The sequence below is a fragment of the Diabrotica virgifera genome, chromosome 4 (genome assembly GCF_917563875.1).
Source record: "Diabrotica virgifera virgifera chromosome 4, PGI_DIABVI_V3a".
In the NCBI taxonomy this organism is placed as follows: Eukaryota; Metazoa; Arthropoda; class Insecta; order Coleoptera; family Chrysomelidae; genus Diabrotica; species Diabrotica virgifera.
In genome coordinates, this window is record NC_065446.1 from 231785544 (window position 1) to 231812735 (window position 27192).

The 27192-nt window shown below is 33.1% G+C and overlaps 2 protein-coding genes across 3 annotated transcripts in view; one reads left to right on the forward strand and one right to left on the reverse strand.

Moving 5' to 3' along the window:
- Nucleotides 1–27192, reverse strand: part of LOC126883336 (venom serine protease-like) — a 486705-nt gene that overhangs the window by 420030 nt on the left and 39483 nt on the right. The window lies entirely within an intron of this gene.
- The window catches only part of LOC114327522 (microtubule-actin cross-linking factor 1), an 865580-nt gene that overhangs the window by 180144 nt on the left and 658244 nt on the right, over nucleotides 1–27192 (forward strand). The window lies entirely within an intron of this gene.

Below are 27192 nucleotides of genomic sequence, written 5' to 3' on the forward strand. Positions count from 1 at the left end.
TGGTTTTTATTTAAAAAATGGTAGACACCACTTTCAAGTCAAGAATTATTTATATTATTAACAGTGGTAATGTACTGCCAGTGAAGATACTTTTAAGTTAAGAAAAATCATAATTGTTATATTTATAGATTAAAACAGGAGGAGAAAAAAATGTAAACGAGTACATATAAATTGTTTATTTATGTTCATTAAAGAAAAATAAACATGTAGGTAACGTTAGTATACTAAAGAAATAAATTTGAAAATAAAATTGAATAATTATTTTGCAAATAACCACAACGGATATTTTTTTATTTTCTACGTTGCCTAGCAAATCAGTGGCCTTGTTGTTAACTTGCAAATGTTCACAAAATGTAAGCCTATTTGCTGGCATTAAGGAAGATAAGGTTTTAATAATATTGGCCTTTCTTTCTTCAGTGATACCTCTTTTGGTTTATTCTTTTTTGGTAAAAACCCTCTATTTTTCAAGTTCTCATTTTTCAAAAAATTTAGCTTAAATTCTTCAACTTCGGTAAACTTTTTCATGTAAGCCAAAGTTTTTTTTCCTTTTATTGCTCGAATTTGCAAAATTTCCTTTAGATAAATGCGCGGTTGTTGTTTCTTTAATTTATAAATTGAAAAATGATCATCCCACTTATAAAAATTTTCAGGTGTTTTTACTTTGTTGGAATTTTTGGACAACATTAACAAAATCTTTAAAATCATATATCTTTGGATTTTTCTTCATATAAGCTTCTACTTGATGATGAAAATTGTCGGCAGACATAGACGTATGCCCAGGTTCAAAGTATTTAATAACAATCTTGTTAATAGAGACCTCTGGTGAGTTAACAGTGTAAGTTAAGAAAGTAAGTAACGTCCAATTTTTATTTTGTGACGAACAGTTGTCTACCCATAACACAACATGTTCATAATCTCTCATTTCTAAAAATAAATTGTAATACATGGTCACCAAGTCTCCTTTTTGCCTTCCTGCGAGACCTTCTTGCCAAAGTAGGGCAATTGGTATAACTTTTTCAGTTTTGTGCCAATCGGAACAATACTCTGATTGAATACTATGATTCTGGGACAAAATATCGCCTTTTAAACATATCCAATCTGGGGAGCATGATAACTTTTTGAAGATCTCCCGAAAAATACACAGTTTTGTCATTTAAATACTCTTTGCCTAGCTGGTAGGCTGAACGAGCTTCATTTGCCTAGAAGATATGGTTTTGCCACAATAAACAAACTTCGCAGTCTACACAAGGACTTTCCTTTGAATGTTCCGGATTATGTAGCAAAAACGTTTCACAGGCTTCACACTCTTCATGGCCGAGTTTTGTAAATGAAATATTCATCAGCAGAGCTAATTGAGCTCCATCAGCAATACCAATTAAAGGAGTTTCATTATTGAGGTAACGCAACTCATTAAAAGATAGTGGTTCTAATGATGTATTTTTGAAACATTGTCTGGGTTTTAGGTTTTTAAAAATGTTTTCGGTCATAACCAACTGTTTTTGGCCACTATGAAGGATATCACCTGAATAAGTTGCATCACAAGGTGAGGACGGTGCATCCAAAATAATCAGTTTTTCTTTGGATTTTGTACAACCAATATTACTTTTTGAGTACCTTTGGTTACCCTTTCAAGATTTTTTTAGCTCTACTATTGCTACTTCCAAACATTCTTCCTATAAAAAAAGAAGAGCCTGGAATTAATATACTTAGATTGGAACAATTTTTTTTAAAAGGGAAGTAAGGCTAATTATCAAAACTTTAGTAAAAGTTTTGTGATAATTATTGCAGCTTGAAAAATAATATAAAGAAGGTCTCCACAAAATACGTTAAAGCAACATAAATTTTTTTGTACTGCTAATTAATAAATTTGCCTATAACATTATTTTTATTGTAAAATAAAACTATTGCATAAAATTTGTACATTAGTAGCACCTAACCTCAAAAATTCGATACAATAAATGATTCTGTTTAACTTTTTCTGTATAAAACTTGAATAGAATCCAAATTAAAGTACCACTTACCTAAACTGTGCCCACTTCTAGGTAAAAACAAAATTATAAGAAGCAAATTTACTAGGACAAACGAAACACTAACACACTTGTTGCTTTGATTTAAATCAAATGAAAACAAACATTGCATTTTTAGGCGCGCATTCATAAGCCGGTGAATTACTTGTGGTATGTACAGAATTTTGAGAACATACCACTTACTAGCTAAGGAATAGTAGATACCACGTTTAAGACTATTACTGCGCTGTTTTGTTGTACATACCACAATTTTTTTAACAATATATTTTTATTTTTATAAACTTTTACAACTTTTAAGTTAAAAAAAATTATGTAGAATGTAAAAGTTTATATGTATAACATCATAACTCCATTTGGCACAAAATTGGAGATACCACTTTTAAGCTAAGCACGGCAGAATAGGGTAGTAAACGACTAAGTTTTCAATCTAATGGAATACAAAACAACATAATGTTACTCTACATCCCACCAGACTGAAAACAATGGGAACCTTCTCTGGTTACACCTCCGAGGCTTCTACAATTTGCAAGCCATAACGGATGCTGAGACTAAGGAAGATGAGGGAATTTTTCAATTTATAATTCACGTCCCATCTACTCAGCGCGGTAAAGTTCCAACGAGTTCTCGTTCCAACGAGGTTCTCATTGTTTTCAGTCTGGTGGGATGTAGAGTAACATTATGTTGTTTTATATGTCATTAGATTGAAAACTTAGTCTTTTGCTAGCAGTTGCCGCTAGGGCATCTATGTCATTTCGTTCGTTGCAATCCGTGACTGCACGCCGGGGTTTGTTTTGGTTGGATCAGAGAGAGCAGCATATGTGCCTCCTGATGAGAGACTAATAAGTTTCGAAACCGGTAGAGGTGCTTACTGCACTCTCTGATTGGACTAGAATATGGTGCGGCTGTATTTTCGTTTTGCAGCGAAATTGAAAATGGTTATTCATTTTTCATAGGGTAGTAGTTCGTAGCCCAATTCGGCAATTTTGTCCGTAGCGATGGCGGAGGTGTGATCGGATCTGTTGTCAATAATAGTCATGCAATAGTGATGAAACAAGGCAGAAACTCTGATTCTGCTTAAACAACATCAAACACTGCCCTGAACGGTCTTACGGTTGCGTTTGTTGTTTGGTGTTCACAGTGAGCAGACGCAGCGCCCATCTCACCGACATGATAGCTTTCTTATGTCCAAAATTTCATCCAGGTTATGACTCACGAAGTTTTTTGAAATGGTTACTATCTTAGGTATCTTGCTCTTCTTCAATCGGCAGTATAGTATGCCAATGACATATGTTATGTGTGTTTTTTAGGCTTAGTTCATAAATGAATACATTTTAATTCAGTATATTAATTTACTGACAAGGCTATTATATAGGTACGGTTGTGAAGCAATATTCTAATTATGATTAATACTTTTTATTTAGATACTCATATGCAATATATTATGTTTCTTTAGGTATATCAAAATACTCGTTACTTCCCAATGTCAATTTATGTTTATCAAGGTGCAGATGTTCAAGTTTAACTCTTTCCGTTCAATTAAGATTGTTGAAATGTTTATTATATGTATTAAATACACATTAATTATATTATATTATAAGATTTTTGTGTTTAACAATTAGGATGAACTACCTTAATACACAATACGAGATCGTGGATTTTTTTCACGTTATCCTCCGCGGTAGCCCTTTTTTGGGCACATAAACGTGACTTATCAAAATCCGTTAAATCAATTTTTTACGGTCGCTATCGAAGGAGAAGAATCACCGTAGACACACAGCATCCCAGGGTGATTTCTGTTTCGCTGCACGATTTCCCTTCCAAAAACAAGAATGGAATAACCGACCAATATTGGATTTTTTTCATTTTTATACATTTTGAGGACATTGCCGCTTCCACACGCGGTCAAAACTAATTGCTTTGGTCTTATTTTTAGTGACAGAACTTTGTCAAACATTGTATTAAGCTAACGAGCCAAATTTGCATACATAAATAGTTATTGACCGGCTGATTTGAGAGGGACAGTTGGATTCAAAACAGTTAATTACGAAGTACGGTTCAATAGAATGTATTTGTCGTGTTAATTTTCTACAGTAGGTACATATTAGTTTTCAATTATTTTAATTGTTTAGCCCTTTGATTTTATCAATGTATCTGCAATATCGGATGTTGGTGATGAACATTATTATTTCTGATGCTCCAACTTTGCTCTGGTGGTTTACAAAAGTGATGTAGATCTTATCCACGATGTAATTCTACGACTTGAACCTACTTTTCATTCTATTTCATCGTACACGGTATTTTGTTTTCCGCATTATGTTCCTAAAATATTCAAATTATGTTTTTTGGTATTATCAGTACTAATTGCACGAGAGCTCTAAAATTACCGATTTGTTTCCCGAGTGACACTTTGACAGTTTTAATTTCACGACCCGAAGGGGAGTGAAGTTATGTCAAAGTGTCACGAGACAGCAAGTCGATAATAATTTTAGAGATCGAGTGTAATTCGCTGAGATTATTTCATGAATAAAACTGTCTTTTTTTATTATTTTAACTAATATTTTATTGATATCTTCACCTGAATATTTGCTAAACCTGCTTCTTGGTGTTCTCTGTGACAAGTTGTAAAACATAAATTGTCATTAATGTCACTGAATGTTCATTTTTGCGTAGTAACGAAGGGCATCTGACGTAATGCTTGACGACGGGATATTATCAGTAGTAATTGCACAAGAGCTCTGAAATTATTGAATTTTTCCCGAATGACACTTTGACAGTTTTAATTTCACGAGCTGAGGGCGAGTGTAATTATGTCAAAGTGTCACGAGAGCAAAAATTCTATATTAATTTCAGAGGTCGAGTGCAATTTGTTGCGATTATTTCATGAATAAAACTGTTCAAAACCAAAATTTTATTGTAATTTATTTATGTAAGTACCATTAAACACACAGTTTTTATAAATATTTGACGATTGAAAGTCATCACTTTTATAATTTTTAAAACATTAATTGTCATTAATGTCACTGAATGTATTTTTTCGTAGCAACGAAGGGCATCTGACGTAATATACTTAACGACGGGAGATTATCAAAAATTATCGATTTAATTCAGATTTCTGTAGCTTTATATTGGTCAGAATCTCCTATGAATGAAATAATCAAGAATTATCGCTCTAATTTTTATTTCTGTAGCTTTCTATTGGTCAGAATCTCCTATCAATGACATAATCTAGAAAATTAGATTACCAAGGAAATGTATTTTCTTATCTGTATGTATTTCCAAAAAAGAAAACGAAAAATCACCTGCAGGAAATGCCATCAGAGGAATAGACTTCCAATCCGTTTTCAAAAAAATCTTATAAAATAAGAAATTATTGTTAGTAAACCTATAAATGTTTAGCAATTGACGCTTGATGGCAATACTTGCCCTCTATTTTTTATTCCCTCAATAAGTGAAAAGTTCGATGCGTCACTGTCGACGCATGTGCCACAAAAAATGACGGCACAATGTTCATACGTTTTCTTTTATGTGAGCTCCACACTCTCGCCGAAGTCGATCGAGGTTCACCAAGTACTAGAGTTAGAGTGTAGACGGCCACCTTGTGCAACTTTGCCTCGCTTCGTTCTGCTTCCGTTCTCTATCGGTCTGCGCGTCCGAGTCAAAGGGATCTTTGTCGGTATCGCACCGCTTGAGTGTGTTCCTCGCGGAGTAGAACGAGTGTGTAGAGAGGTACTTCGAACTTTGGTCAACTTTGGCGAAGTAACTTCGCGGAGAATCTGGAGCTTGCTTTAGATTCTACTATTTAAGTTATTGGCTCTAATCGTGCCTAAAATGATTAGCAAATTTCACCTATACCGGCTCTTAATCTATAAATGTAGTGCTTTAGATCTCTCTTGTGTGTTGTTGGGCTTGTTTTCGGAAAGATAGATTTTCTAATAAGCCATTTATATATATTATCGTATTGGTTATCTTCAAATCCTTTCTTGTGAGTATTTCTGGATCGTTTTTGGTGTTGTGTTGTTTCTTTTCTTCAATCTTGTGAACATTCTTGTTTATAAATGACAATCTTTTTTTGATAAAGTTTCCTAACAAAGTTCTTAACAAAAAAGGCTATTAATTTTAATTCAGATACACATTTATATATTTTTCTGATTAATATTAACCATTTTTTATTTGTTGCAGGTAATTATCTTTGACCTATGGTATTCCAGCAGCAATTTAATACCAGGTACTCACTTAGCCGTAAATAGGTAATTATTATTGAAGTAATAATCTCTACTTTGAAAACTAACAAAAAGAAAATGAAGTGTTTGAAAATTATAAAAATGATTCGTGTTTTCAATACTAGGCGATATTTTTTTCAGTGGCGTAGCGTGAGTGTCGGCCGCCCAGGGCGGAAGACAATTTTGCCGCCCTCTTATTTAGGTATTTTAATTTATTGTATACTATACATTACATACATTAATTATAGAGAACTTTTCGGTGAGAAAAGTCATCATTATTTTGCATTATACTGGTTGGATTTTCTTTTGGAAATTCTTTTACTTTAACCAATTAGATACATTGATATAGCTTAGTACCTATCACTTAAGATTAGGTACACCTTGACGATCGACAAAATTAAATAAAATCAATGAGTACATATTTGTTAGAATTAAAAACAAAACTTCCGTCTTCAATTAAAAATTTATACGTCTACTTTTTTTAAGAGCAAAGTCTTTTATTGCACCGTCAATGTCTATCGCATTACACACCTCTTTCTCAATAGACAAAATAGCCAAATTAGTTAGTCTTAGAGTACTCATTGTCGATGTTACATATTTTTTAATCAATTTCAATTTTGAAAAACTCCTCTTACAGCTGGCATTGCTTATAGCAACTGTGAACAATATTCGGAATATTATTAAAATATTGGGCAGAGTATCTTCCAGCTTGGATTTAACAATAAATTTAAATACTTCAAATGAGTCTGCATTAATCAATTTCGTTGCCTGTAGCAGCAACGAAAATCCGCATTCGTTAGTTTTTATAGCTTGAAACCCTGCTCGTCAATTTCGTCAGATGGGTAGTCTACATTCTACATTTCTACATTTAGTGTTGTTTGGATCTAATAATATAGCCGACGTTAGATAAACAAACTTATCCGTTAAATTCTGTAGCTGTTGAAACCGCTCACGAATTTCTACAACTCTATCTAACGAAGAAAACAGCTTTCGTCTCAACTCATTTTCATAAGAAAAGTTAGCACTTTTAGTTCCGGCATCAAAAATATGCTTTCTTGTTATGCTCCTTCGAGGATTTATGGAAATTCCAAGTTCTTTACACATATTTTTGCATAACCTACAGCGCCATTTGCCCATTCCTCTCTTTTCTCTGTCAATATCTTATGAGCGCACAATCTTATATGTCAAGTTCCCTTGTTTGTAAATATTTTTGTGCATCATTCACTTCATGTAGCACCAGTTGCCACAGGCCCAAAAAACAAAGAAAGGAAAATGACTGCATCGAAACTAGTAAAGCACCTGCATCTGTCCTAGTATTTAAGCTTTCACCTGCCTCTGTCAGTTTTTCCAAAGTGGCGAGAATGTCTTTGTAATGATGCCATGTCACATTTACGGCATCGCCTCTTGCACTCCACCGCGTGTCTGGAATCCTTCTTTTGCCTGTAGCTGCTATCAGAACTTCCCAACGATGTGTCGATGAGGGAAAAAAATAGCAACGTTCTAAAGTGCCGAAAAAAGTTGTGAATGATTGTTAGTCACAAACGAGGAATTCCCACAAGTCATATAGACGTTGCCAGTCGCTACAAAATATCATTCAAAGCAAAGGAATTCCCCGAATTCGTCACAAAATAAGTAATGAAAAATTCCTTGCACGATAAAAAATGAATTTGTAGTTGCGATAAAAATATAAAATGGTTCAAATATTTACAAAATATTTTTATTATTTATTGATAAATTTTGCCGCCCGGGGCGGGCCGCCCCCACTACGCTACGCCACTGATTTCTTTACAGTTGCCTGTAAGAAACTTTGTTTGTTAAACTTGCAGAGAATATAGGTATGGTATGTTAAACAGTAAATGGTTAAGTTCAATTAGTTACCACTATAAACAGCCCGGATTAACCGATAATAGTATAAAAGGCCCGGTTTCAGGTAAAATTTATTTTAGGCTTTATTATGGGAGTACCGTCTAGTCAGTGTTAATTACAAAAGACCAACTCTGTCTACCTCGGTGGCTTATCGCTCCGGGTGGGTCTTAACAATGGGCCAGATCAGAGAAATTTAATAATATTTACGACCGCACTAATTGAACTCAAACCATTTACTGTTGAACAAACCATACCTATTATTTTATATATTTTAACTACATGAAATTTTTAGAAAAAATGTTTGTGTATTTGTGTTCTCAGTAGTGTGGTACATGCTTTTTTCGGCCTGGTAAGGATATCATCGTCTTATTTCTAGTTTCCTATTTCTTACAATAAAAAACTATTATCGCTGCCAAACACTATTTCGGAAACAATTAATTGAGGCATGAGTTTATTATATATTCTTAATAAAAATAGACGGTTTCGTTTTGATTTAATTCGAGTCTCTTGCCATCCTCTGACAAGTGTTTCCAAGTTTACCAGTTATCAAAGAGGCTTTCCAAAAATACTGAATTGAATCAAAACGCACCGACTGGTTGGTAAATATATTTAAATATTCTACCAACGTATGCGTTTAGCGACCTCTAACGGGGTAAGATAAAGTGAGTGTCGACGATGCTACTAGTCTACTAGTGGAATCTATTCCACTAAGGCATCAGCAGTTTACCAATATAAACCGCTATCATTTTGTACATGCACCGAGTATAGCATGAAACCTAATAAATATATTCCTATTTACGTGCTGTCTGCTCTCAGAAGGTTGACATCCGTCATAGCGGCTTCGATGCCGCTTCTCTGAGGGACCGCTGTTTAGCCAGGAAACGTGTCTTCTACCTCAGCTTCTTCGTCTTTATATTTTCCCCTGTATGATAACCTGCAGCATTTCGTAGCACTCACCTCTTATAACATGGCTAAAATATTGCAACTGTCTAATTTTGATAGTGTTAAGGGCTCCTTTTTGTTTTCTATTTTTTTTTCATTACGACGTCGTTTGTAGCTCTGTTCACCCAGATTTTTCTAAACATTCTTCTGTAAGCCTACATCTCGAAGGCATCCAATCTATTAGCGATCTGTTTCTGTAGCGTGCACGCCTCCATTTCATACTGCAGCACAAAAGACACGTATAGCGATACGCTTTAATTACTATTTTTGCTAATTTTATTTTCTTATTTTTTAATAACTTTTCTTAAAACGAAACAACATTAGTCATTTAAAACTCACATGTAATATACAAACCATATGCCAACAAGGGCCGTTGATTTCGGGAAACCAAAATGTATCTCTAAACAGAGTGTATAAAATTCATGTTTTTTTCAAGGAAACACTAATGGATTACGAAGCCAGATTGCCACACTCTTCATGACAACTTCTTAAATACAAAAGGATTCTCATCTTTTAAAACGCAGCTGCAGTAATGTATTGCCCTTCTGGCCATTATCGCAAAACCGCAAACCAGTTGACATAATAGTTGGTGGTTCGGCAACTCAGTCTCTACACAGTATGCGAACGATTCAGACACACTCTCGCTAACAATACCCTTTCGAGATATAAGCAAAACACGCTTGTTTACACACCACCGGAATACAAGTAACACCTAAAAAGTTTAACTTTGAATCTCATCGACAAATCTGTTACACAAAACATTGTTCACTTTGGTAAATGCCTAAGATCGATTCACGTTACCAATGCCGGGTTAGAGGAACTACCAGACATCGTAAATGAGGAAATGGCGCACGCTCTATCTCAAATGAAATATAATCGTGCCCCTGGTAAGGACGGAAATACTAAAGCATTATTTTTTAAGAAATTAGGAGACACTACAACTTTAGAGGCAATGACAAGAAGACAGCTGGCAAAATGCCAGTCATACTGAACCATCGAAAATTACCGACCTTCAAGCCTACTCCTACATCGAGACGAAGTTCTTACAAAAATTAATATTAAAATCTATTACTATCAACCTTCAGAACAGGCAGTTTTCCGCAAAATATTATAGCACTACAGAACAGTTCAGAACATCCGGATATTGATACAAAAAAATTTATAGCACTCATGGGAGTTCCGACAGAAGTGAAAACTTCTTATAGTATCTAAATTACGAGCTCAATGCTTTTTCTTCATCCAAAAAGAAGTGCTATACCTGTATTATATACGCGTTGCGTACGTTCTGTGCTATTTATGTATACATATACATAATATATACGTACGAAATTTAGTTCGGCAAAGTGATGACGGTCGCAAACACAATACTTTTTCCCTGTCTAAAAAGTGCAAAACGTCCCTAAAGAAGTTTTCACTTCAAAAATGTATTTCGTCGAAGCAATGACGGTCGGGATGACGGACGCTAATTTAATACTTTTTCCCCATCTAAAAAGTGCACAACGTTTCTACAGAAGTTTTCACTTCAAAAATTTATTTCGCCGAAGCGATGACGGTCTCTAATTCAACACTTTTTCCCCACTTAAAATGGGCAAAACGTCCCTAAGAAAGTTTTCACTTCAAAACATTATTTCGTCGAAGCAATGATGGTCGCGATGACGGTCGCTAATTCAATACTTTTTCCCCATCTAAAAAGTGCACAACGTCTCTAAAGAAGTATTCACTTTATTTCGTCGAAGCAATGACGGTCGCGATGACGGTCGCTAATTCAATACTTTTTCCCTATCTAAAAAGTGCACAACGTCCCTAAAGAAGTTTTCACTTCAACAATATTACTATTATTATACGTAGATTATAATAATATACGTACAAAATTTACGTAACTAAATAAAATACGTAAAATAAAAAATACGTAACTAAAAAGTGCACAACAAGAAGTTTTCACTTCAAAATTGTATTTCGTCGAAGCAATGACGGTCGGGATGACAGACGCTAATTTAATACTTTTTCGCCATCTAAAAAGTGCACAACGTTTCTACAGAAGTTTTCACTTCAAAAATTTATTTCGCCGAAGCGATGATGGTCGTTAATTCAACACTTTTTTCCCATTTAAAAAGGGCAAAACGTCCCTAAGATAGTTTTCACTTCAAAACATTATTTCGTCGAAGTAATGACGGTCGCGATGACGGTCACTAATTCAATACTTCTTCCCCATCTAAAAAGTGCACAACGTCTCTAAAGAAGTATTCACTTTATTTCGTCGAAGCAATGACGGTCGCGATGACGGTCGCTAATTCAATACTTTTTCCCTATCTAAAAAGTGCACAACGTCCCTAAAGAAGTTTTCACTTCAACAATATTACTATTATTATACGTAGATTATAATAATATACGTACAAAATTTATTTCGTCGAAGCGATGACGGTCGCGATGACATGATGGTCGCGAACTCAATCCTTTTTCCCCATCCAAAAATAGATTGTATATTTATTTTAAATTTAAATACTTCTTCTAAAATTTATTTCGCCGAAGAGATGACGGTCGCGAAATAAATCCTTTTTCCCCATCCTAAAATAGGTTTTACATTTATTTTAAATTTAAATACTTCTATACAATTTATATAAAGCTACACATAATATACCTATATATTATGTACAAAATTTATTTCGCCGAAGCGATGACGGTCGCAATGATGGTCGCGAAATGAATCCTTTTTCCCATCATAAAATAGGTTTTACATTTATTTTAAATTTAAATAACTCTACACAATTTATATATACATGCACGTAATATATAACATAAGCGATGACGGTCGCGAATTCAATGCTTTTTCCCCTATCCAAAAATCGCACAACGTCCCTAAAGAAGTTTTCACTTCAAAAATGCAATAAATACAATTAGTCCAGGGGCCTGATTCTAATTCATTTCGACAGTCGCAATTTCATTTCGACACCGCCATGACAGCCGCAGAGTATAGCGATTCTTATTCATTTCGATATTAGTTACAACTGGGGATATTAACCTTATCATGTTGAGACTGCTCAGAATTTGGGTTGGCGCTCCGGTTTATTGGAATTTGTTAACGAGAATAGTCTGGGAAAATTATCGAAAAAATGCCATTTTTGGGAAAAATTATTTACCAGCTATTTTATTGCTAAAATCGAATCTTAAGATTGCATATATTAGTAATATGGGGTATGACAAGTCCGCAGAAAGTGTGTAATTTTATTTATAAACAAATTAGCACTCCTAAGATTTTTCCTTTGAGCCAAAAACACATTTTTCAATTAAAATTTTAGGGAAGTACCTAATTATTTATCAATAATTAAATAATTGATGACATGAAAGATTTATTATAGTAGATTATACAGAGGGGCTAAATTATGGAATAAATTCATTTCTTTAAAACGGACGATTTTGGAGCAAAATCCCGAAAGAGGTAGATTTTTATTTTTAAATTACAATTTTTTGGCATATATTTCATACTAGTGACGTGATCCATCTGAGCGTGATGACGTAATCGATAATTTTGTTAATGGGAATAGGGGTCGTGTGGTAGGTCATTTGAAAGGGCGTTCAATTCTCTATTCAGTAATATAAACATTAATATCATAAGGTATTTATACAGGGTTGCCAAAAAATGTTTTTGAATTAAATTAATTGGCGCAAAAAGAAGAATGTATGTAATTTATTTAACTCAAAATACATTGTACTGCTGTCAGAAAATAGAAAAAAAGGTTTATTTCACAAATAAACATTTCTTTTCGCTTAAATTAAATCACAAACAGCCTCCCTCCTACCTATTAGCAGTTTGAACATTTAATTTAAGCTAAAAGCAATGTTTATTTGCAAAATGAACATTTTTTCTATTTTCTGACAGCAATAGAATGTATTTTGAGTTAAATAAATTACATGCATTCTTCTTCTTGCGTCAATTAATTTAATTCAAAAAAATTTTTGGCCTCCCTGTATAAATAATGATATTAATGTTTATAATACTAAATAGAGAATTGAACGCCTTTGTAAATGAGCTACAACACGAACCCCTATTCCTATTTAAAAAAATAATCGATTACGTCATCACGCTCGGATGGATGACGTCACTAGTTTGAAATATATGCCAAGAAATTTAATTTAAAAATAAAAATCGACCTGTTTCGGAATTTTTCTCTAAAATCGTCCATTTTAGAGAAAATGAATTTATTCCATAATTTAGCCCCTCTCTGTATATCAGGAGACCGGCGACAATCTAACCAATAGTTTAGCAATAATTAAAATGTTAATTAAAAAATTTCGGTCAAAATAATAACCAGAAAGATTATGATACACCAGAATAACTATGATTTTCGTATAAAAAAGCACTATACCTATTCAACGTACCTTACAGGATTGAAATTGGACCATTTGAGCGGTCTCAGGAATGTTATAAAGAAACAATTTTTTGGCTTATAAACAAATAGAACCCCTCAGAAAATATTAGATTAAATTAAATTAAGTTAACGCTGTTGAAAAGGGCACGGCTCCTGTGTCCTTTTCGAAGAAAAACAAATTGAATTGCGAGGAGTGATTCCAGGTATAACCGGTCAAATTTGGCCGGCATTTGCGACAGAGTTATAAACAACAGGATTTTAATCTTTGAACCATTAGATACCTTTTAATTCCGGTCCTCTTTGTACATACAAATTTTCATATCTTCAAGACACTCATAACAAAAAAGATTTATGTCACTGTCACCAAATTATTTAATTATTGATGAATAATTACTTCCCTCAAATTTTAGTTGAAAATTAAAGAGTTTGTTTGGAAAACCCGAATTTTCCAAGGAAAATTTTCGTCGAAGGAAATTTGAATAAATTATCAATGTGCAAAATTAAATTACTGTCAATTTTTATGTGAGTGTTTTGGTTTAAAGTTAAAATTTTCGGAGTTATAGAGCAATAATAAAAAAAAAGATTTCGGAGCGCTAATTTGTTTATAAACAAAATAGCACACTTTCTGTGGACTTTGCATAGCTATATTACTAATATAGGAAATCTTAAGATTTGATTTCAGCATGTCCAGCAATAAAATAGCTGATAATTAATTTTCCTTGTTTTTTACTAATTTTCCCAGATTATTACCTTACATCTTTCATTGAGTTGATGATTCATGTTGTGGACATTCTCAATTATTATATTTCTAATTTAATACTATTCTATCTAATTCCTCAAAACAAGCAAATTTCAATTAAACCCAGCTATATTATAATACCTTTTGCTTTAGTTTTCCTTGCAAGAAATAAACAAAACACATCTAAACTAAACCTAACCTCGCTTTTGGCCATTCATTCATCACCGTGTCAAATAATTTCGACAGTCGAAATTATAATATCAACACCCTTTTTAAAGTCGCAATTAATTTCGATAGTCGCTATTTCATGACTTCACTTCCTTAGTTCAACTAAAATCCACAAGGCTCGCACAATCGCATTTCAACCGTCGCCATATTGAAAGCGCCTTGTTTTTGGTCGAAATTTGATTTAGAATCAGGGTCCTGGTCGCATCTGTTTTGAGATGGACGTTGAGAGGTGACTCAAATTTTTTTGCAGAAATTGCTTGAAAATAAATCAAATAATAATATTTGAGTTATCCTCCCTCTCAAAAAGGTCCGGAACATTGTTTAAATAATCAAAATGTTAAAAATTGAAGGAAAAATTCGATTTTTTTCTTCGTTTTTTGATTATAACTTTAAAAGTATTCATTTACGAGAAAAGTTGTACTGACATAAAAGTTGCGTAATTAAATTTCCTACAATATAGAATTGGTTAAAAATTTAAAAAATAGTCACCCTAGTTGCAAAATAGCAATAATTACGAAAAAAACCATACAAAAACAAGTATTCGCGTTTTACGTTTTTTAAACATTTATGCTACACTTAGGACCTTCATATTTCACCCAGAAAAACTTTATGATACAGTAAAAAAATACTGTAAATTTCATTAAGATCGGTTTAGTAGATTTTGCAAAATAAATTTTGCAATCCAGCTTTCGCAAAAATAATTCATTTTTTCAAAATGTTACAGGACTGAAAATAAAGCAGATAGCAAGTTGAAATTTTTTTTGCTTATAGAAGTGTACTGTACCTTTCATTTGCAATTTTCAAAATTAAAATCGATTAATTACCACGGCGTCAGAAAATTTTTGAAATAAACAATAATTTTTGGTGCTACGCGCAGGACAGCGGTGTTCGATTCACACAAGTTGATTTCCACCAAAATTTCTTCCAATCTTTATCTAATATATTATTTTCTTACTCTATATTTTGTTGTATTTTAATATTTTAATTCCACAAAAATCAAACTAATTTTATTATTGTTTAAAAAATTGCATATGTTTAAAAATAATAAACTTTTATTCTCTAAGTTAAAATATATGAACAAAGAAAGTTTTTGCTATGGGCCATTCCACGAACATACGCCTGTTTTGGATTACTTCGACAACGAATATTTTACTGTGCAACATAAGAAGTACGAAAGTAAATGGCGCTAATAATTATTCCAATAAACAACAATGTAATTTGCAATTTACTTTCGTTCTTCTTATTTTGCAGAGTAAAATATTCGTTGTCGAAGTAATCCAAAACAGGCGTATGTTCGTGGAATAGGGTATAAAAAAAGTGTTATTTCAAAAGATAGAGTATGTGTTTTTATTTTGCAATAAACAAATTTATTTATCTATATCGAAATTTAATAAAAATTAAAATGTATCAATCATTATCAAAGGTCATTGGAATGCCCAATCAGGGCAAACTATCCGCTGTCCTACGCGTAGCACCAATAATTCATGTTTATTTAAAAAACTTCCTGACGCCGTGGTAGTTAATCGATTTTAATTTTGCAAATTGCAAATGAAAGTTACAGTACACTTCTATACGCAAAAAAAATTTCAACTTGCTATCTGCTTTATTTTCAGTCCTGTATCATTTTGAAAAAATGGTTTTTTGCGAAAGCTGGATTGCAAAATCTTCTGAACCGATCTTAATGAAATTTACAGTATTGTTTTACTGTATTATAAAGTTTTTCTGGGTGAAATATGAAGGTCCTAAGGCTAAGGCTCCACGGGCGAGAAATTCACGCTAGCAGTAGCCGTAAAACGAACTTAAGGTTCCACGGAACGGAATAGGAATAGCCGAACTGAACCGACTACGCACAAGTCCTGTAGTCGGTACAGTTCGGCTATTCCTATTCCGTTCTGCGGAACCTTAAGTTCGTTTTGCGGCTACTGCTAGCGTCAATTTCCAGCCCGTGGAGCCGTAGCCTAAGTGTAATATAAATGGTTGAAAAACGTAAAATGCGAATACTTGTTTTTGTATGGTTTTTTCGCCATTATTGCTATTTGGCAACAAGGGTGACTATTTTTTAAATGTTTAACCAATTCTATATTGTAGGAAATTTAATTACGCAACTTTTATGTTAGTACAACTTTTCTCGGAAATGAATACTTTTAAAGTTATAATCAAAAAACGAAGAAAAAAATCGAATTTTTCCTTCATTTTTTGACATTTTAATTATTTTAACAATGTTCCAGATCTTTTTGAGAGGGAGGATAACTCAAATATTATTATTAAGTTAATTTCAAGCAATTTCTGCAAAAAAAATTGAGTCACCTCTCAACGTCCAAATGTACTAATATTTTTACAGATGCGCCCTGGTCTATTGGGCTTAGTAATGAGTATATTAATTGTCACTACTGTACTACAGTCGATTAAGTGTCCACAAAAATCAAACTAATTTTATTATTGTTTGTGAAATATTGTTTAAACAATTGCATATGTTTAAAAATAATAAACTTTTATTATTTAAGTTAAAATATATGAACAAAGAAAGTTTTTGCTAATAAAAGTGTTATTTCAAAGGATAGAGTATGTGTTTTTATTTTGCAATAAACAAATTTATTTATTTATATCGAAATGTAATAAAAATTAAAATGTATCAATCATTATCAAAGGTCATTGGAATGCCCAATCAGAGCAAACTATCCGCTGTCCTGCGCGTAGCACCAATAATTAATGTTTACTTAAAAAAATTCCTGACGCCGTGGTATTAATCGATTTTAATTTTGAAAAATTGCAAATGAAAGGTACAGTACACTTTTATAAGCAAAAAAATTTTCAACTTTCTATCTGCTTTATTTTCAGTCCTGTAACATTTTGAAAAAATGATTTTTTTTACGAAAGCTGGATTGCAAAATTTATTTTGCAAAATGTATTGAATCGATTGTAATGAAATTTACAGTATTGTTTTACTGTATCATAAAGTTTTTCAGGGTGAAATATGAAGGTCCTAAGTGTAGCATAAATGGTTGAAAAACGTAAAATGCGAATACTTGTTTTTGTATGTTTTTTTCACAATTATTGCTATTTTGCAACAAGGGTGACTATTTTTTTAATTTTTAACCAATTCTATATTGTAGGAAATTTACTTACGCAACTTTTATGTCAGTAAAACTTTTCTCGGAAATGAATACTTTTAAAGTTATAATCAAAAAACGAAGAATAAAATCGAATTTTTCCTTCAATTTTTGACATTTTGATTATTTAAACAATGTTCCGGACCTTTTTGAGAGGGATGATAACTCAAATATTATTATTTGATTTATTTTCAAGCAATTTCTGCAAAAAAATTTGAGTCACCTCTCAACGTCCAAATGTACTAATATTTTTACAGATGCGCCCTGGTCTAAATGTTTCACTACATTTAACCTTTGTTAATTCCAGAGGAAGATATCCAGCGCGATGGTCGGAGGAAATAAAGAACATGATTGATTACTCATTCACCAAAGCAAAACAAACACGCACAAGAGAAAATTCAGAAAGAATAGTCAAACGAACTACATAACGCCACTACATCCTTACGAAGGAGAAAAGATAGGGAAGGAGAGGATATTTTAAATACGTTAGCAAATCTCGTGGATTTGGAAAATTATATTGTAAGATGCATTTGGTATACCTTTATACTTAGACCATGTATATAGCTGTATTAGATACCTGTACAATATCCAGGCATATATTTAAATAAATATTTTTTCCAATAAATCATCAAATTACAAAAATCTTCACACATTATAAAATTTACAAGTTACTTGAACCGTGAAGAGATAGCCCGATCCAAATTTGTTGTTTATTTCTTAAAATCTCACTAATATCGGACTTGAGAGACTGCCGACTTCTACTGAGATTAACATTTATCATTTCGATATAGTAGGGGAGACAAGTATGCTAAATTTGGAGTTACTCGAGCGTTGTGGGGGCCTATTGGGTTGTGAATATTAGGTCCTAAAACCTAAAGAAGTTAAGTTTTCCATTTGATTGGGGACTTTCCATTTTTTAATTTAATTTTCCATTTCCAACAATCGTTTTTTCCGATTACAGTGCCATCTATCCATAATTCGAAAAAAGTCTCGAATAAAAGTTATTTTAAAGTTACCCCCACCTCATCTCTGTGGGTAATCGTAGTTAATGTCATTCTATAGATTTTTAAAAAATATTGAACACGTATTTTTCAGTTTTCTGATCTGATGTTCATTTCGGGAAATAACACGGGGTTCCTATTTAAAATTTTAAAGCTACCCTCCACCCCTCTCCGTGGGGGTCGTGTTTGGTATCATTCGACAGATTTTTGAAAAATATAGAACATGTATTTATCAGTTTTTTGATCTGTTGTTAATTTCGGGAAATAACGCAGGGTTCCTATTTAAAATTTTAAAGTTACCCCCACTCCTCCTCGTGGGGGTCGTGTTTGGTATCATTCGATAGATTTTTGAAAAATATTGAACACGTATTTTTCAGTTTTTTGATGTGTTGTTAATTACGGGAAATAACGCAGGGTTCCTATTTAAAATTTTAAAGTTACCCCCCACCCCTCTCCGGGGAGTCGTGTTTGGTATCATTCGATAGATTTTTGAAAAATATTGAACACGTATTTTTCAGGTTTTCGATCTGACGTTCATTTAGCGAAATATTCACTTTTTTTTTGTGAAACTCAAATCGTCAGATTTTTAAATACTTACTGTTCTGCATCTACTTAACTCATCTTAATCTGACAATTTCGGGTTTTTCTAAGGATATATTTTTTTCGGACCTCCTTAACGAGTTCCCCTGTATTAAAAGCCAATATATATGGTAGGGGTACATTTACAGGGTACATGGTTTGTCCCCATGTGATTTTCTGACGCGTTCGAGCAAAAATCCTGCAAAAATACCCGCTTGGGCTCCCCTACCATAATATTTTTATCATTTCGTTCCATTAAATATGCAAACATTGTAATAAAATCATAAGAAACGCTAATAAATAATCTACATTTGCGTATTTTGTCTTCACGAAATTATAAATTTTAATTAAAAATGTTTTTAATGAATAGTTTTCTCAAGGATGATGTCGATATCTAGGACTTTTTTGTGGGATTAAAAATACGGATATACACGTATGTAAATATAAATCTCTTAAGTTTTTTTGGTATATAACCTCCCGTGGTGTTAATATTAATTAGTACAGCTTAGGTAAATACAATACAATAATTAGTAGTACCTACAATACTGTGTTTTTTCAAATAATATTTCAGTGATGTTCTTCAAAGATAGATTTAATATTGTCATCATGACCTTGTCGAGAAAATCATATTACATACATCATATCTCATCATATTTTTATGTCATCATCAGCTATTCCATCCATCGTGGGTTAAAATCCTTCCTTAGTTGTGTCCATTCGTTTCTATTCTTTGTTTTTGTATTCATTCGAGACAATTCGCTTCGTTCATCGGTTGTCTTTCATTCTCAGTAAGCGACTTGCCCATTTCCATTTTAATCGAATCAAAAACTTTTTATAAATTGAACACACTGTTATAACAATAATATTGTTTCTCTCACAAAGAAAAAACAAATATACCTTTGAAAATACCAGCGGCTAAAGATCTATGATCGACTGTATTCTTTCAAATAGAGAGCTATCCTTCCCGAATTCTGGATGTAGGGTCACTAACATCGGAAAAGATAGAAAATCTGTAGGACAATAATACCAAAAGACAATCGCAATCGCAGGCAAATGCAGAAACACATATCCAAAGCGATGGCTGCGCAAAACTAAAACAAACATCTTAGGCTCAGCCATCGCTAAAAATGGAAAAGCAAACGGACCTGATGAAATCCCTACAGAACTGCTGAAGCTTTTGAATGGTAAATCCGTAACCATAATATTGCATATATTCAATACAATATACAGTACTGGTATAATACCGCAAGAATGGTTGCTGTCTACGTTTGTCACCATACCGAAGAAAACTAAGGCAATGCAATGTTCAGATCATCGAACAATCTCCTTGATGAGTCACCTGCTTAAAATATTTCTTAGAGTCATCCACAACCGAATATATCAAAAACTAGACATCGATATTAACGATACACAGATGGGATTCAGAAAAGGATTAGGTACAAGGGATGCTCTCTTTGCATTGAACGTTCTAACACAGAGATGCCTAGAGCCTAGATGTTAACCAAGAGGTACACGCCTGCTTTATAGACTTTGAAAAGGCCTTTGACAAAGTACGCCACAGTAAACTCAAAGAAATCCTGGAGAGTAAGAACATTGACACCAGACATACAAATAATATTAAATCTGTACTGGAATCAGCGAGCTAATATAAAAATAGAAGACCAAACATCGGACAAAATGGAAATACGTAGAGGAGTACGACAGGGTTGTATATTGTCACCGCTCTTGTTTAATAGATCTACAGCGAACAAATATGCCAAGAAGCTCTCTCATATGCAAACGAAGGGATAATAGTCAATGGAGAAGTTATCAATAACATTCGATATGCTGACGATACTGTGATAATGGCAAGAACAGCGCAAGATCTACAACATCTAGTTGAAAGTATGAATGAGATATGTAATAACTACGGCATAAGGATGAACGTCAAAAAAACCAAATATATGACCTTCAGTAATAATCCAATAAATGACACTAGTATCACAATAAACGGTACCCAACTTGAAAAAGTAAACGAATACAAATACTTGGGAACCCTTATCAATGAAACAGGTGACGAAAATCACGAGATAAAAAGACGTATTGAAATTGCCAGGTCTACTTTTATAAAAATGAAAAAATTATTCTGTAATCGTGAGATTAGTATTCATCTACGAACTAGAATTTTAAAATGCTATGTATTCAGTACTTTGCTCTACGGTGTTGAGTCATGGACTCTTAAACAGAGGAATATTAAAAATCTTGAAAGCTTTGAGATGTGGTGCTACCGCCGTATACTAAGAATAAGTTGGGTGGATAAAATTACAAATGAAGAAGTAATACGCAGAATAAATAACGAGCCAGAAGTTCTACTGAATATAAAAAAGAGAAAACTTGAATACTTAGGCCACCTGATGAGGGGAGAAAAGTACACATTCCTACAAAATATAATGCAAGAAAAAATCCAAGGACGAAGAAATCCAGGCCGTAGAAGAATGTCCTGGATGAGAAATTTGAGAGAGTGGTTTGGCTGTACCACTAACGAATTGTTCAAAACAGCAGTAAATAAAATTAGAATCGCCCTAATGATATCCAACCTCCGATAGGAGAGGCACTCAAAGAAGAAGAGGCTCAGCTAAAGAAGCTCTGGGCGGCAAAACAAAGATAAATAAAAGCAAATCTCTCCCAAAGCGAAAAAATACGTGGGGTGAAGAGCTGAAGGAAAAATGCAAGGAAACGAAAAAAGCGTATCTGAAGTACATGTCATAAAGGGTGTAACAAAAATACGGGTCATAAATTAAATCAGGTGTTCTGGGACCAAAAATAGTTCGATTTAACCTAACTTACCTTAGTACAAATGTGCATATAAAAAAAGTTATAGCCCCTTGAAGTTACAAAATAAAAATCGATTTTTTCCAATATATCGAAAACTATTTGAGATTTTTTATTGAAAATCTATTAGAGATTTTTTATGTGGCATTCTTATGGCAGGAACATCTTTAAAAAAAATAAAAGTTATATTTGTTTACGTGCCAGTTAAATTATTATTGTGGTACTATTAGTTAAAGAAAATGTTTTTAAAACTTTTTTGTATCTCTGTAATTTTTCTATAAGTCAGTTTTTATCGAGATATTTTGAACATTTGTAAAATCCAACACAAATTTTTACATGGTAAGTAAGATTGTAGAGACCTGGTAATAATTATGAAAATTTATTGTGAATTTACATTTTTTAGGTATATTTTGAAACATATTAATATCTCAATAAAAAATCGTTTATCGAAAAAATACTAAGAGGCAAAAAAGTTTTAAAAACATTGTGTTTAACTAATGGTACAGCAGTAATAATTTAATTGGAACGTACACAAACGTTTGGGAGGGTTTAAGAGAAATTGGGAGATGAGGTGGAAGCTGATCTTGCTGCTTTTAGGTCCTTTCTCGCTTCTGAAAGAATTATCCACTTACAAAAATCAAGGGAATGTCACCAAAATTACTATTCCGCTGTGTCTCCTAAACGAAATTTTTAAACATCACGACGTGTTCTGAGGGACTAGAATCCTCAAATTATTTTAGTGATAACAACTTCAGCATGGTTCTGATTAATATTCGTTCTATAAGATATAAAACTGATGAATTATTTCTATTTCTAGAGGAATTAGGGTTTCCTCCGATAGTTGCGGTTACTGAGCACTGGCTTGAAGTCAACGAGCCTTTTTTTTGTAGAAAAATATTTAACTATTGCTAGGTACGATCGTCAATGTTCAGCGCATGGAGGCACCCTGATTCTTTCTACAAATAATGATTTTTCTCTGGTAACAAAATATGATTTTCTATTAAGCGAAGCATTCTGTGAGTTTTCCTTAGTTTACAGTAAGAACTTTAATCTTTATATTATTTGCATTTATAAATCACCTGACTCTTCCGTGGAACTATTTTTTCAGAACCTGCTTAATTTGTTAGATAACCTGCCCCATAAAAGCAGAAAAATTTTATGCGGGGACTTTAACATTAATTATGCTGCTGCTTGTGCTACACAAATATCCCTGGTCAACATATTTGAATCGTATGGTCTAACAATGCACATTGATTCTCCTACAAGGATTACAAAAACTTCATCTACCATAATTGATTATATTGTCTCAGATTTCTCACCCCGTGATGTTTGCGCTACAACTGTTAATGCGGGACTATCTGATCATGAAGCGGTTTATACGAAGTTTAACATCTTTAGCAAGCACTCTTCGAATACTCGACGTTTAGGCAGGATTTTTTCCGCTCGGAATTTTCGTAAATTCCAAAATTTATGCTTAACCTCTGAGTGGCCCTTTCCTTTTATGAACGTCGATAATAATTTCAGTGACTTTTTGAATAAGCTTGTCTGTATCTTCAATAAAGCATTTCCTTTAATCACAATTAAGCCAAAACATCACAAACCCTGGACTACCAAAGGTGTCCGCATATCAGCCAAAAATATCCGTTCACTACTGTACATCAAGAAATTTACTACCAACGTCTCTGTTACTGAATATATCACCAAGTACAGGGCAATCTATTTAAAACTTATAAAATCAGCTAAAAAATTGTACTATCAAAATCGTCTGAGAAGCTCTAAAAGTGTTGCAAAAGAAACTTATTCCATAATAAGCGATCTTCGTAATAAAACTCACACAGCTCAAACATTTTCCCTTCCAGACCCATAAAATCTAAATGAATACTTTGTTAATGTGAGTAAAAATATAACATCAACTATTGTGTCACAACTTGATCCCATTTCCTATCTCCCTAATTCAGGAAAGGTCTCGAATTCATTCTTTATAAGACCGGTTGATAAATCTGAACTGATTCAGACAATCAATAATATCAAAAGCAAATCTTCCTGTAGTACCGATGGACTATCCATAAAAAATTTTTCAAATCTCCCAGACAGTGTGTTGGGAGTCCTCATCTCTCTAATTAATGATTCTTTTGAGAAAGGTAAATTTCCAGAGTGCCTAAAGACGGCCATCATTATTCCTCTTCATAAGGGTGGTGAAAAATCAAATGCCTGCAATTATAGACCTATTGCATTACTACCGGTACTCTCCAAAATTATTGAGAGACTCATAAAAGCCCGACTTATGTCCTTTCTCGTTGATAACAATATTTTATCGCAAAATCAGTTCGGCTTTTTAAATAATAAATGTACCACAGATGCCATGTTTTCTGTACTACATGAGGTTTATCAAGCATTAAACAATAATCTGCACACTGCCACTGTTTTTTGTGATTATGCCAAAGCTTTTGATTGTGTGAATCACGACATTTTGATAAAAAAACTAGATTTCTACGGAATTCGAGGTATTTCTTCGAACTGGTTTCAATCTTACTTGGATAATAGGAAACAACTGGTTAGAGCAAATGATACAGACTCTAGTCTCAAAAATGTTGTATGTGGGGTACCACAAGGTTCAGTATTGGGTCATCTACTTTTCCTTATCTTTATTAATGACATCACTAGCTTAAAAATCGATGGAAAAGTTTTTCTTTTTGCTGATGATACCAGTATCACTTGGAGCAACTCAAATATCGCAACTCTTCATGCTACTATAACTTCTGATCTACTTACAATAAAATCTTGGTCCGATTCAAATTTACTCTCTTTTAACGTAGATAAAACAGTAGCATTGTCCTATAAAGGAGCTCTTCAACCCTTACCTCTTCATAACAGCCAGATCAGTATCGTTGATTCTGTAAAGTTTCGTGTTATTTTTTTAGATAGCAATCTGAAATAGTCCCTTCATATTGATGTGTTAAGCAAGAAACTATCCTCAGCTTGCTTTGCAATAAGATCTGTTTCGAAGGAAATGAATTTAGCCTCTTCCAAAATAACATATTTTTCTTTGTTCGAGTCACATCTTCGATATGGTCTCCCTTTTTGGGGTTCTGGTACGGCTGCCCAATCTGATGTTATTTTTAAATTACAAAAAAGAGCAATAAGATATCTGTTTGGCCTCAGAAGAACAACACATTGCAGAAGCTACTTCAAAGATCACAGGATTCTAACACTACCTTCTTTATATATTTTAGAAACTGTTTGCTTAATTCGTAAACATCTACATATCTTTCCAGCAAGACCTAGACATGGCTGTTCCACCAGAAATTCTACCTTTAACATCTATTTACCGATCCCGTCCAGTGAGTTAGTAAAGAAATCTATATTATATTCTGCAAAAAAACTTTACAACATCTTTCCCAAGTTCGGTAAAATGACTAAAGCCTATTTATCTGAAAGACCATATTATTCAACAGCAGAGTTTCTTAACCAATAACTAAGAAAGTACAGTATTCTTATTTATAAGTAGAATCTTAATCTATATTTGAGTGTCATATGCAGCAGCTTAACTTAACTTATTAAATTTCTAAAGGTAGATTATGCAATTTGCAAATTTTTTTTTTTTAAATTTTGCAATAGATTGTTACTGTTTTTTTTTGTTTCTCTTCATTATTTTTATTTATATAGACGATTTATATCATTTTAGTAAATTGTATTTGTTATTTGTTATTGTTCTTATTTATGATTCTTGTAAGCTTTGTCTATAAAATTGTTAAATTTTTCATGACAATAAAGCATATTTCTATTCTAGTCTATTCTAACAAGACCCCCATAAAATTTTTATGGGGTGTACAAATTTCACTATTTTGTTTGAGATGTCCCTACCATAAGAATACCACATGTCCATTTTCAATAAAAAATCTCTAAGACTTTTCGATATATGAACAAAAATCGATTTTCATTTTGTAACTTCAAAGGGCTGTAACTTTTTTATGTGCACATTTGTATCAAGGTAAGTTAAGTTAGGTTCAATCGAACTATTTTTGTTCCCAGAATATGTGATTTAATTTATGACCTGCATTTTTGTTACACCCTGTACAAGACGCAACAAGCATGAAGATTAGGAAGAGAATAATAAAACAAACACCTTCATTTGTAAGAAGAATTAAAAACGATGCTTTTGAAAAGAACTGGAACATGATTTATAAAATCTGGCGATTTATGAGAGGTCAAAGGAGATTGACTATCTAAAGACGTTATATACAGAGAAACAACAAATGACGTTGGAACCATAAACACAAGAAATTATCATAAACGAAGAAGTTCACAAAAGCAAACATGAAGTACAAAAACATTTGAACAACTAAAGGACAGAGTAGTTGCAGGTAAAGATGGAATGCCAAATTAATGAATTGTACGAAATATGGTGAAGTGGCTGAAAATTCTGCTGAAAATTATCCACGCCAGAATACACTCTAAACTGGAGCTGAGCATTATTCTCCTTCAACGTGCTGACACAGAGATGTTTGGATGTTAACCGTTCTCTTTACGTCTGTTTTATAGACTACAATAAAGCGTTTGATAAAGTAAAACATGACCGACTTATGGAAATTCTAAAAACTAAAAACCTAGATGAAAGAGATTTAAGACTAATAACACATCTCTATTACAATCAGCGAGCAATAGTAAGAATAGAAAAAGAAACATCTGAAGAAATGGAAATAAAGAGAGGAGTCAGGCAAGGCTGCATACTATCACCTCTATTATTTAACGCCTATTCTGAAGAGGTAATGCGAGAAACTCTGGAAAATGAAACAGTCGGCATAAGAGTAAATGGAGTATTAGTTAATAACATCAGATATGCAGATGATACAGTAATAATAGCCGATAGTTTACAAGACCTGCAAATACTCATGAGTAAAATAGTAAGGTGTAGTAGGGAGTACGGACTCTCTCTCAATATCAAAAAGACGAAGTTTATGAAAATTAGTAAAAACAACCATAATACTAACGAAATCTTGATAGTAGAGGGCCAGCAGATCGATAGAGTAAAAAAGTACACTTACCTAGGAACACATAACCGAAAATAATGACTACTCTGCAGAAATCAAAGTCAGAATCGAGAAAGCACGTTCTAATTTTATGAAAATGAAAAAGGTCCTATGTAGCAAAGATTTAACATTAGCTCTTAAAGTACGCCTAACAAAATGTTACGTATATAGTGTACTATACTATGGACTGGAATCATGGACGTTAAATGTAGAGACAATGAGACGACTTAACGCCTTTGAAATGTGGACCTATAGAAGAATTATGAGGGTTT